The following is a 14,406-nucleotide window of genomic DNA, read 5'->3' on the forward strand; positions in this document are numbered from 1 at the left end:
CAGGCTGAGCATGGAGCCTGAGGCAAGATTCAATCTCAGAATCCTGAGATCAGAACCTCACCCAAAATCAAGAGTCAGATGTTTAACTGCCAGAGCCACCCAAGCACCCTAATATTCTTTTTTTAATCATCTGGAAGAAGATGGAATTTTTGCAATGTTGTAATTTATTAAACAAATGTTTGAGAAGATATGAGGTTCCTTTCCCTTTTGCTTTACTTTTTTTCCTTCTGTCTATACGAGAAATAGCTTTGTTATAGAAATTAATTCTCTTCTGATGAATTTTATATTGAACAAGCCAATGGAAACAAATTACAGGAACAGAGTCCAAGAGGAAAAATGGAGCTAGAGGTCAAAACTCGTAGTGAGTGGGAAGAATCAATGACTCCCAGTTTTGAAAAGTTAATGAAAATTGGTGCCACCAACTAAGACAAAAGGGATAACAAGCATGAAGAGGAACACAATGAGTTCAATACTGCTGATACCATGCACTAAAACAAGTGAAAACAAAAACAGAGGGACAAGGTAAGTGTCTGTGGACTCACTGAACTGTACTCCCCTCCTCCAAACATTAGGTGGAAGACTGAGTTCAGAGGTGAGGTTTCTAAGGCTAATCTGAAAGATGGACCTCCGTTCAGGGGAAGCACACAACACCTTATAACTCAGATCATCCCCTGGGTTGAAAGGTAAAGTATAATGTAACATACCCCATAGCCAGGGGATGAATAGGCTTGGGTTACCAGTGCATTATTTGGCTGCCCTCATCAGAAACATAAACCGTCTTCACAAGTTTAAGATAAAACAGGAGAGGCCTGATCATTTGACTCAAACAAAACCATCTTAAGTGCACCTGCTATCTTCCCTCTTGATACGGCACGAGTCAAACCCAGCTGGAGACTGCATCTAGAAGGACTGCAGTAGAGTTTTCTGAGACTACCCTTTTCCCTTACACACATTCACTAATATGATCATCTTGTTTTTATGGAAACGCATGATAAAAGTTGCATAAAATCTGCAAATGGTAACTAGACTTGGAGATACTCAGCCAGGAGCAGTACCACCCTGAAACAAGTCCTGAAAGATAATAGCTCTGTGGTATTTGGCTGCCTGTTGATTACTTAATGTAAATTTCCACAGCCAAGAAGAAATAGATCAATCCAAAAATTTTTGTGGCTTTTTTTCCCTTGTATTGTGAAAATACAAAGAAAGAAGCACATAATACAGTCCTCTAATAACACTTTGGGGATCATTTTTAACAAGTGGCCACACATTGGTGAATATTAAAAATGAACTTTGGCACTTTTGTTCCTTATCGTAATATTACCATCACTTTTGTTTCCTTCTTTATGAATATTTTAAACCCCACCCATTCAATGACCCAAACCAGAATAAATCTACTCGAGGCAAAACATGTGTGCTTATCTAAACAATGCAACAAGTATAAAAGATTAAGACAAAGTTCCCACTAAAAACTCAGAATGTTAAAAAAAAAAAGAACTAGTTTCAATTTCTTTTTTTAACAATATATGTTTGCTTTTCACATTATTCTCCTAGATTCACTGTAAGCATTTGGGATTTCAATAAAAGAAGCTTTTTATTAAGCTTTTTCTAAAGCTTAATATGCACAGAAATGTATTTATTATTTCAAAAACAAATATATAGATCAGACACACACTAAAAAAGGTAAGCAAATTCTATGTAAGATTCAAAGAAAAATGATTTAGCTTTTGTTATAGTGATAATTCTTCAAATGTTTGTCTAATTATCCAATTAGTTAATTGTTAAGCATCTATTATATTTTAGACCTATGCTGGAAAGAATTATAAATGAAAATGTATATTTATAAACATATACTTGCAATGTATAGAAATGTATGTAAGTGTGATGTACATTGTTATTAGTATGAAAATGTAACAAATGGGACCAAGGGTTAAAAACAAATGCTGTAAAAGGGAGGTCCTGATTCACTTATAACTTTTGATGTTTAAGATTCACAGTCAAATACAGATTTCTGAGGAAGGCATTCCTCTATGCAATTAAGCAAAGAAGGGAAGATAGAGAACTCTGCTAACAGTGACTCAGATAATTAGACTGTGCATCCTTCATGGTCTTTCTAAATTTACAGTTGAAAAGAAAAAACTCAAAACAAAAGAAAGGCAGATAACTATTGATTTGGCCTCTTTCTCTTTGTGGAGACTGAGCCTGGTGCTACTTTGACATGAAAATAATAAATCAACTTTAATTAGTTCTATGAACTGGAATGCAACGCTGCTTACGATGAGGTGAAGGGTTCCATTTCCCCAAATCCCCATTCTGATTCTTTTAACTTGGAGTTTTGCAAAGCCTCTTGTGATATCACCAGCTGCACTCAGGAAAGAGCTATTTGGGGTTCAATATGGAAATGACACCAGAGCTGGAGTGGGAGCTTGTGGAGTTTTACACAATGTCAACCCACCCTTTCTCTGTGGAATAGGAAATCCTGGCAAAATAGACATCCTCTCATAGAAGAATCTCTGCTTTCTCCTTGGAAAATATACAGATAAATAAAAGAACATTCTAGCATGCAGCCATAAGGAATTTGCATTAGGACCCTGCTTGGAAGGATCAAAATATGTATCTTGAATCAGCATTACTGACTGTCCCCGTATGTCTATCTGCACTAGTAGTTAGACAATCCTTTTCTTCATTTTTGTCTAATGATATTTGAAAGTCTATGGTATTCACTGCAGTATGTTAAATAGCCAGTGAAAAGCAAAGTTGAATGGAATGTTTCAAAGTTATCCAGTAAATTTATCCTAAGAAAATAAACAACCTGAATAATTCAAGTAAAAATAAATTCCATTACCACTGTCCTTTCTCATTTACAAGTTTGATTTGCCTGCATTATCCTAACATCTACTATATCATGATCAGAATATATCAAAATGCAACTGTACTGTGTTAGATTTTTACTATGAAGAATAAAACTTAAAGCAGTCTGCTTTTCTGTGTTGGTAAACTCATTTTGGAGTTACTCTAATGAGTAACCTACCCTTATATTCTCCTAATTTGCAAACCAAACAAGTGCAGTCACCTCAAAATTGTGCCAAATTAGTTGAGATATAGTACAGAGGAAACACATGTGAGGTTTCACAAACTTTCAGGATTGCTAAGGGTTCTTTCATCAGCATTTGCCTACTAGTGTTACTTCCATCCCTCTAAAATGCTGCCACTCAAGCAAGCAATTATAAAGGGGGGTTTTATACAATTTTCCTGGGATGATCATTTGATATTTGCAGATCATCAGCTGCAGCATATGAAAACATTGACATCTAGGCATTGACGTCTAGGTAGTATTGCTAAGTTTTGTATTCTGTGATGACACATGCCATTATATACAGATGAAACTAAACCGTGCATTTTGTGCTACAGGCACAGGAAGCTCAGCCTTTTCAATGATGAAGGGGTGTTGACCATAGCTTTCTTCAGAAGTGGGAGTACTGTAGTGAAAAAATAATCTGCTACTCTTGCTTGTCACTGAAAGATTATCTGGTTCACTCTCTATTGCATCATCCAACAGTCAAGAGAAAAGAGATTTTCTTTGCCCCATATCTCTATCTTGCTATTTTCTCTGACAATATTTATTTCACCATATTTCCTAATGCAGCCTAGCACTGGCAAATGATTCCAGGACATAGATTATACATGGAAAAGTAGTATGAACTCTACCAAATTAAGAAATATTTCATAGTGTTTTACATTATACAGTTCTTCATCTTTTCCTGTCTTATTCTCATCCTTCACCTAGGCAAAAGCATAATCCTTCTAAATGAAAGTCTATGCTCTATTGCTTCAAACCTCCCAAGGGCAACACATTGCCACGAAACAAGCACAAACCATTGCAGGGCACACAATCCAACTATTACTTGGTTTACTGCTTATCTTCTCCATCTTTCACTTTATAATCTAGAAATACCAGATTACTATAGTTCTTCAAATGCACCTCATGATGAATCATGCATGTTGTTGCCCATAATGTTTCCTCAACCTTACAAACCTTGACCTTACTGACTCATACTTAAGACTTGGTTCACAGGTATCTCCTACAGAAAGCTACCCATGAACCCTTGCTAAACTCCCAACTGAACAATAGCCCCTTCTTGTTGATCTCATAGCACCCTCTGCTGTTTTCTTTTCTTTTTTTCCTTTTCTTTCCTTTTCTAAAGATTTTATTTATTTATTTATTTATTTATTTATTTATTTTTTAATATTTATTTATTTATGATAGTCACAGAGAGAGAGAGAGAGGCAGAGACACAGGCAGAGGGAGAAGCAGGCTCCATGCACCGGGAGCCCGATGTGGGATTCGATCCCGGGTCTCCAGAATCGCGCCCTGGGCCAAAGGCAGGCGCCAAACCGCTGCGCCACCCAGGGATCCCCAAGATTTTATTTATTTATTCATGAGAGACACACAAAGACAGCCAGGGACACAGGCAGAGAGAGAAGCAGGCTCCATACAGGAAGCCCGGTGTAGAACTTGGTCCTGAGACTCCGGAATCACGCTCTGAGCCAAAGGCAGACTCTCAACCGCTGAGCCAACCAGGCATCCCTGATGTTCTCTCTTATAGAATATAGTGGGTTTTCTTCATCTTTCCTTCTTAAGATATCATGAACTCTTTGAGGTCATAGAAAAATGTGTCATCAGTATTTCATTTATCTCTCTGCTGTCCTCTTCCCTACCCTTGTCTCCACCTTCCAAGATGGGAATGGATGAGAGAGAGAGAGAGAGAGCAGAGACCGAGATAAATATCTAGAGAGAGGATAGTGACACCAAAGGAATTCTACAGCAGAACAACTTTGTCAAAATAAAAACAAACTCCATTACAGGAGACTGTCTGGGTATGTCTCTGCAATTTGAAAAGAATAAAATTAACACAACACTCAGTAAATGTTCATGGGATAACTTCCTGGTGAATGACAAATATTCTTTCTGCATCCACAGCATGCTGTTTCCTCCTCCAATTGTTTTTCTCACCTGGAATATATTCCAATTCTCTAGGTCCATTCAGACTTAACTCTTTAAGTCTGGGTCAAATCCTATTGTCTCTATAAAGGCTTTTTCAATTACTCCATAAAACATTATTTTTATCATCTCTACAACTCTAGAATAGTAACTTTTATTCTTACCATTCATAAATATTTTTGAGCCTTAATTTCAAAAAAATGTCTGATTGAACATATTGATAATTGTGTTGTGACAAAAACCACTGATATTCATAATGTGTTGACAATAAATAGAATTAGTGTGTAATTAAATGTTTTTCTCATTTCTTTAATTTCATTTCTCTTTCATTTAAAATATTCCCAAATTTATGCAGAACAATTGGTTAGATTTGAATATATTTTACTTGTTTTATCTAACTCATATGTTCTTATAAAAAAAAAACTGGATTTGCAAGTGTTTGAAGGTAGATAAAGGAGCTCCATAAGCTGGGAAAAGCTTACTTCCTATAAACTAAATTATTTTATGTTCTAATTTGCCACAAATTCTCCAGATGACTTTGGGAAAGTGTATTTCCTCTTTAGATTTTAGATTCCTCCTTGTAAAATGAAGCCCAAGATGACAGAGCAATCTTTCTAAATACAAATGTTCAAAGTGTGCAAACCTGTAACTATGGATCTATGAAACTTGTCATATGTATGTGTAGATAAAATTCACAATAATTAAGTATAAAAATATACATGTAAAGTGTCTAATACTGTGAATGAGACAATTTTAGAAACAATAAATACTAAGCACTGCTGTTATTATTCCTTTTACTTATTTAAAAAGATAATGCAGTGACATTGTTCAAAAATCATATTCATATATACATACATTATATACATAAATCAAATATATAAACACATATATACATAAATCAAATATATGTATGTATGTATACATGTATACTTACATATATAAACACACATGCATCATCTCAACTAGGTCTCTGAATCAATGTTTATAAAAACAAAGTGAATAATGATAGGAAAAGACATGGACAAATAAATAAGATTTACCGTGAGTAAAAGAAAATGGAGCATATTGTTTTTCTGTGATGGGGAGACAGACCTCTTGGGACATCTTTCATACAGAAATTGAATGCTTTGTTGCCACATGATGAGAAGAAGAAACTTTATTTCTTAGATTTCTTTAGGGTTGTGCAAACTCTTCTTTAGTTAAATTTCCTTTCCATGGCTATAAGAGGTGATAAGGGCTATTGAATCTTTTGGGAGATTCTGGGTCATGCTATTTCTAACAGTTAAGCTCACTTAGATCTATACTTTATATAGCACAGAACGTACCTCATCAATTATACTTGCTTATATGACCGTCTACTCCCTCAAACTGAGTTTACACGTATTGCCAATACTCAGTACCTTGCTAAACATATAGTAGATAATAAATGCTTACTGAGAAAACATACTTGATGAGTCTGCTTATGCAAGGAGCTTGAATGGAACTTCAATTTGGAATGAAATAGAATGCACCATGTTTTAAGGAAAGTTAGCAACTGGAAATCATTATAAGTCATATATATGATTTGCATGCTACTTTCTCATAGGACAAACAACCTGAGGCAGTGCTGGAAACCGAGCAGTATTAAGAGCAGAAATATTAAATTTGTTCTTTAAGATGAGATTTAACAGAAAAGCATAATTTCAGAAAGGACTCTTATGTTCTTGCCCTGATCCTTTCAATATTTTAAAAAATCTGAGGAAAAATACACATTTTAATAAGGTGCCTTCACCCTAGGTGCTACTATTGATAATTTAGATTTATTATTACTTTTCATTTATTCACTACTAATAGGATTTAGTTCTGTTTTTTAGGTAAACTCTATCCTCAACATGGGGCTCACACTCACAACCCCAAGATCAAGAGTTGCACTCTCTATCAATTGAGCCAGCTAGGCACACAAGACTTAATTCTTAACTATAAAATTTGCTGTACTGTTCATCAGAATTTTTTTTCAGAAAAATAGATTGTTACTTCCTGAGTGTGTTTCAGCCTTAATAGATTTGTAGTCATGATCTGGATTACTTACAAAGTAGGAAGAATAGACAAATTGAGAATTCCTGTATAATTTTTTCCTCTTTGATTCTGGCTTGTTTATAACTGCTTGGTTTACTCTTAGGGTGACATTGCCAGATCTAAGCATCTTCACATGAAATGAAAATAGACTTCAATCAAAGTTAAAGCAGGAGGAAATGACTTTCCCTTAAGTCATTACTTTTTACTTCTGTGGTTCCATGTTTTCAACTTCCTGTGGGATTGGCAGTACAGTGCATGATGTTTATCCTTGTTTCTTACATCTCTGAGAGCCTTATAAGGTTTTACATAAATATATTCTAGGCTGGTTGGTTGGGTATAAAGAAAACATACTCCTAAAAAGGCTAATCTACCATTTCTATCTACTACTTAAAGTAGTCCCAGCTATTTAGAACAATACTTGGCCTTGCCAAACACAGGGCTTCTAATATTTTAATTGAAAGTTTAATGTTGCCTGACATTGTTTTGATATCACTCAAAGATCCAGTCAAGGAAAATACATAATTGTTTTAGCTTCAAGACACAGGCTTAGAGAAAAAGACATTTGTAATTATTACTATCTTGCCAGAAATTTGAATTCTAATTTTTCACCCATCTCCAATGTGTAAGTCAATTCACCTTTTTGTGAGGCATTGTTTTCTTATCCAATAGGATTGTGCCCAGCTAGCTATCTTCAGAGAGGACTACAATAGCAAGTTTTACAGAGGAGTCACATGACTACTGGCTATGAGGAAATGCCTGGGCTTCTGCCCTCACTCAGAGTCCATTCACTGAAATGTTGATTCAGCTGGACTCTCTTAAATACCTAAATCCAATAAACTTCTGAATGTCAGAAGGGCTGTGGCTTTTTAGTCAAGAGAAACCTGAGAGTGAAAGGGAAAAAACGTGCGGGCTGGTTTGGGGAGCACTGTCTCCACTCCCATCTTTATAGTGGGGCATTTTTGTGGTTTACAAGAGAAGTTAAACCACTAGTCTGGCAGAGAACTGCCATTCTACATTGATTTGTGCATCAGGAGTTTCTTTGGCACAGAAATAGTCACTTATATGGATTTTAATTTCCATATCCTTGCACATTACTCTTTAATTATTTATAGGAATCTGCCACAGTCTGTCCATAATTTTGTTTAGGCCATATTGTTTGGTTGGTCAAGTTTATCTTTTCTGTCCTCTGTTCTTCCAAACTCTCACTCCTCTGGGAGCATCCTAATTTCTTTCCTAGGCTCTCAGACACTCCATTCCTTTATTTGGAGAGGAAGAACTTCAAGTTCTGTTGGTGTGGATGGATAAGGGTTATGAGGAAGCCAGAAGGGTTTTCGTGCTAAGTTAATAGAATCCAAAGAGTAAATAGGGGAGAATTTTCCCACACTCATGACTTATTTTCTACATGTGCAAATGTTTAAGTTACAGGTGGTAAATTCAGAATGTACAACCAAAGGCAAATCTCCTAAATTTCCCACAGTCAGACTTCACCAAATTCAATGATTTAGGAGTGTTTACTTGTCTAGTTAGTTAATTGGTTAGTTATATGTAAAACTAATATCTCACTTACCAAAAATTATTGAGTAAACATATCTTATGTTAGACAGACCTGGGCAAAACTCCTAGCACTGTCACTAACTAGATTTTTTAATATGAACAAGTTTAATTTACCACATTAACATTCTGCACCTTATCTTTCTCTTCTAGAAAAAGGGAAATAATTCTGGCCTCTTAGATGTGAAAGAAATCTAGAAGTGACATCTATCAAGACATTGAAAGTTTTTTTTTTTTTTTTTTATCAGATTAACAAGGCAGGAACCTCTTCTGCTCCTATGGGTCCATGTGGAACCTGAAACTTGGCTGATGGAAACAACTTTCCAATTTAGAAGACTATTTTTTGAAAATTATAATAGCGCCTAGCAAGGTTGCTGTGAAGTACAAATAAGAACACAAAGTGCTTTACAGTGTATCTGAACAGTGAGCTCTTAATGTTAACCTTTGATATTTATGATGTTAATAACTACAGTAATGAAAATTAGCTGTGATGCAGATACCTGGGCCATAATCCAAATGCAATTAGGTTCCTAGTCAGTTTTAACACCTGGGAATAGGACCTTGGTGAGATCATCATAGTTTGGAGTTTGGCCCCTAGCATGCTGGCCCAGTAAACACACCATAGGTCACTACTATGGGATGATTCACAAACACCAAACTCACAAGCAATAGATTTAACAGTTTACAGGGAGAAATGCAGTTATCATACACAAAGGTCCTACTATTCATAGTTTAATTTGGCAGAAAAATATCAGGGTAAACTGAGGCTCATAAGGGAGAAAAATCAAAATCAATGTAGGAAGCTGGCTAATCTTAAAGATGAAAGTTATCCCACTTTGTTAAGCTGATGAATCCATAGGCACTGTTGGAATTAATTTACCATATGGAACATAAGGACAAGGTAACACATAGGGGAGCCTAGACACTGTTGTAACACATTGCCACTGGGTAAGACTATCCCCCCCCCCCCCCGCCCCTGTCACCTTTTTCTTTTAGAGAGAAAGAGAGAGAGAATTAGAGAGAGAATGTGCATGAGCAGTGGGGGCAGAGGGAGAGGGAGAGAGAGAATCTTAAGCAGGCTCCATGCCCAGCTCAGATTGGGGCTCAATCTCAGGACTCTGAGATCATTACCTGAGCTGAAATCAAGAGTCAGATTCCTAACTGATTGAGCCACTCAGGTGCCCCTCCCTCTGTGGTGTTCTTCAGGTTGACAAATTCTCTTCTGTTGTCACTTCATTGTTTCTTCCTTTCTTTTAGCCTTCCTTTCCTTTTGTTTTATGTGTTTTTCTTTCTTGAGTTTTTCTTCCTCTCATTTTTTCTACTTTTAGTGAAATTTTACTTTTTATTTTTATTCCAGTACAGGTAACACACTGTGTTGTATTTGTTTCACGTGTGCAATATGGAGATTCAACAGTTCTACTTAGAGCTCATCAGCTGGTTTGTCCTCTGCCCCACTCCACCCACCTACCCTCTGGAAACCATCAGTTTGTTCCTATAGTGAAAGAGTCTGTTTTATAGTTTGTCTCTTTTTTCTTTGTTCATTTGTTCTGGTTTTTAAGTTCCACATATGCGTGAAATCATATGGCATTCATCTTTCTCTGACTGATTTATTTCACTTAGCATTATACTCTCTACCTCCATCCATGTTGTCACAAATGGCAAGATTTCATTCTTTTTTATGACTAATATTCCGTACACACACACACACACATACACACACACACACACATACACACACAGACATATTCCATTATGTATATACACACTTCAAGGAAAGAGAAGCACAAATCTTTAAGGACAGTTAGTGTTCTTTGCTACCAACATCTACAAATCTTCAGGAAAAAGGCTACTGGATTTATAAATGTACGGAATTTGAAAGTCAAAGGAAGGGCTGAGTTTTTTACTGTATTGAAAATGATTTGTGGAAAGCAGCAGTTCAGCTGGAATTAGAAATTGAAAAGCAAAGAAGGCCATGGAATTGATTGTACCTGCTGCAGACATGACAGACATTTGGAATCCAGGTCTTTTGAAATCTTGGTATTTTGGAATTGGGCTCTTATGACAATTTCACCTATATAGGTATATAAACTGTTAAAATTCATCAGAATGAACACTGTATGTGTAAACTGGGTCACAAGAAAAATTTTTTTAAATGGACATGTGTTGTATTTAATCCTCAAAGTCACCCTATGGGAAAACCACAGATCATCATATTTTAAAAATTTGCCACATTAGGCTGTGTACGGAGCTTACAATAACCTACATTTTTTAAATGATAATTTTATATTATATTCATTCCCTCTCCCATAGGGCAAGAGCACAGATATCTCCAGGCAATTGCTGTGGAAGAAAAGTAAGCAATCTATAGGTTATGTGGGCAGAGTACTGGTATCTAGACTCTGACCCAGGGAAGAAGGTACTGAGGCAGCACAACTGTCGTTTATTTTTAAGAACAACGACCTACCAGGCATTGGAATCCAAGTCTTTTGAAGTCTCAAGCATCAATCATCTTAGCTTATAAGTCATCAGTAAGATCAATATTTCTATTATTCAGCCTTCAGCTAGATCCTCAGTTACATCTATCTGAGACAAGGAAAGTACTAAAGCAAAAGCTAAATTGCAGGCACCACCAGAGAGCCACAGACCCTTATTTGAGGAAGAAACAAAATATCAGAGAGCCACTGGAGGATAATCCAGACTTCCAAAATTAGCAGGCAATAAACTGAAAAGTCCAGATATTGTTCTCTATCATCTGTCAACAAGATGCACTTTTCTTTCTGTTTTTTTTTTCAAGTCTCTAATTTTCAAGGATTAGTGTAAGATTACAACAGGTAGTGAGTTTTAATTAAAAATAGACGAAATAGATTGGTATATTTGAAAAAGGAACAGGTCAGCAATACTTAATAAAGTCAATTATTCCTGATATTTTCTTTTAATTCTATAAACATACACTGTTTTCTGGCTAAGCTTTATTATATTATCTTGTATTTTTAAAGTAACATATGTAGTTATAAATATATTTCATGGACCCATTCTATAATTATAGCCATAAATGATTTTTTGGAGGTCTATATTAAACAAAAATGTTATATATATCTAAATCTTGATAGTATGTTGCTGTTAACTAAAGTCAATAATGTTGTAGAAGGTTTACTACCTAATTAAGAAAAGATAGTGTTTCAAGCAGGAAAAGCAATCACAAATTCAGATTCTTTTGGAGCAATAGTAGGAGAGGAGGCCACTTCAGAAATGTTACTTATGAAGGAAAGAAAAGATCACATCAGTTCTCTCAAAAGGGAACTATTTTGTTAAGATGGTAAAAGAGCCTAGCTGTATTAAGAGGCAAGATCCAGGAGTTTGCTTGGTGGTGATTAAACGTGGATTATTTAACCATGTAAAACAGAAACGTGTATTAAAACCCCAAACATGTATACTATATACAATATTTAAAAAACCAAAGCCCTAGCAGCTAAAAATAGCTGAGTATTTGATGAGCAGATGAGGTTAAAACTTTTATAAAAATTAAGTGAGAGATATGCAATTTACTGTTATTTTTTTCTTTTTTTCTATCATGTATTTTCCCCTTATTCTCCTTGTTACAGAGTAACTAAATCACCAATTATGGAATGTTTCTCCTGAGCAAGGCATTCTGCAAGCCACCCAAGAGCTCATTGTGTTGTTGGGGCTGGGAAGTGGGAGAAAATAAATATATTTAAAAATGAGTGGCTAGACAAGACTTAAGAAGTTCAAGACTATAGGTGAAATACCATAGGTAACCCCACACCATCATCTGAAGAATCCCTACATGTTGGTGTTGGCAATTCAGAGGTGCCAGTGATCACTTTGACCTTGGATAATTCATTTAATTTTCATTTTAATTTATTTGGTATTGAAGCGTAATGTAGCTATATGAAGATGAAAAGACTTTAAGTATTCAGTTCTATGAATTTTGAAAATTGAATACACCCATGAAATCACCAGCAAAACTAAACATCAAGTATTTCCATCACTCTGGAAAGACCTTGTGGGGTACCTGGACAGCTCAGTGGTTGAGTGTCTGCCTTTGGCTCAGGTCATGATTCCGGGGTCCTGGGGTCAAGTCCAGCATCAGGCTCCCTGTAGGGCTCCCTCTGCCTATGTTTCTGCCTCACTCTGTGTCTCTCATGAATAAATAAATAAAATCTTAAAAAAAAAAAAAAAGACCTCTCATGGCTGGTTCTATCCAATTCCATCTCTTCTATCCTGTCCTCAGAGGCAGCAATTTTCTGATTTCTACCATCATAAAATAGTCTTTCCTATTCTTGGACTTTATATAAATGGGATCACAGAACATGACCACATTTTTTTTAAGAATTTATTTATTTATTCATGAGAGACACAGGAAGAGAGGCAGAGACACAGGCAGAGGGAGGAGAATCAGGCTCCATGCAGGGAGCCTGATGTGGGACTCGATCCCAGGAATCCAGGATCATGCGCTGAGTCGAAAGCAGAAGCTCAACCACTGAGTCACCCAGGCGTCCCACATGACCACATTTTATATTTAAAATATAAATATTATAAAATATTTTATTTATTTATTTATGTAGAAAGCAAGAATGGGGAGTGGGGAGGGGCAGAGGGAGAAGGAAAGAATCTCAAGCAGACTCTGCACTGAGCATGGAGCCGGATAGGGGGCTCGATCTCATGACCTTGATATCATAACCTGAACCAAAACCAAGAGCTGGATGCTTAACTGACTGAGCCATCCTTCTTTGTATCAACAAAAAGTTTCTCAGTTTCATCCATCCATGTTGTTGTGTATATTAATATTTTGCTCCTTTCTAATACTGAGTAGCTACACTATTATTAGTTTCTGTCCAATGAAATTACACACAATCAAATCTAACAATATTAATTTTTGATTGCAATAGAACAAATAACCACAAACTTTATTATCTCACAGTTCTTTAGATTACATTTAGGCTCACGTAGTCTGCTCAGGGTCTTAGAAAACCTGAACCTAGGGGTGGACCTGCTGGGCTCTCATTTGGAGGCTCAAGGAAGAATTCACTCCCTTGGGTAATTGGAAGAATTCAGTTCTTTGTGGCCGTGGGTCTGAGGTTCTCATTTCCTGGCTAGCAGTCAGCCAGGGACCCCTTTTGGCTCCTAGACAACATCTACACTCCTTGTAATTTGGCCACGTTTAAGCCAACAATAGTACATCAAATCCTTCCTGTGCTTAAACTCTGATTTTCCCTCTGCCTTCTTCTAACACCAACTGGAGAAAGGTCTCTGCTTGCAAAGTCTCATATGGCAATCTCCCCTTCTTAAGGTCAATTTTGCCATATAAGGTAACGCAATTGTGGGAGTCATATCACTATCACAGGTTCTATAAATTAGAGGGTGGGAAATCTCAGGGGCCCTTTCTAGAAATTCTGTCTACTATATTAATTAAAATCATCCTGTCAGATTTATTTACATAATTGCAAAGTGGTGGAGGAGTGAGCAGCAGGCAGCAAAGGTTGGCAGTGTAGGCCAGAGAGCAATCCCTCTCCTGGGGACAGGAAGGAGAACGCCACACCCAAAAGAAATCCCGGAAATACGTGGTATGTTTGACCATTTGTAAAATAATAGAAAGATTTACAATTCTATTGGAGACTTTTGGAATACTTAATTATAAAATGATAAGAGCATAGAAAACTAAACAAGCCAGAAGAAGAAGGAAAATACCAAACAAGTTTTACAGGAAATGAAATATAATAACCAGAGCACAATATCTAGCTAAGCTATAAACCACACTTACATAATCATATTGTATAGAT

General features: G+C 36.2%; 1 long non-coding RNA gene across 1 annotated transcript; it reads left to right on the forward strand.

Annotated features, from left to right (window-relative positions):
- The first annotated feature begins 298 nt into the window (after positions 1–298).
- LOC112649631 (uncharacterized) lies at positions 299–9,512 on the forward strand. The gene is made up of 3 exons (XR_003129694.3): positions 299–522; positions 1,552–1,680; positions 8,854–9,512. It is a non-coding gene; the product is annotated as an uncharacterized LOC112649631 (long non-coding RNA).
- The last annotated feature ends 4,894 nt before the right edge of the window (positions 9,513–14,406 follow it).

Source organism: Canis lupus, chromosome 11, assembly GCF_003254725.2.
Source record: "Canis lupus dingo isolate Sandy chromosome 11, ASM325472v2, whole genome shotgun sequence".
Taxonomy (NCBI): Eukaryota; Metazoa; Chordata; class Mammalia; order Carnivora; family Canidae; genus Canis; species Canis lupus.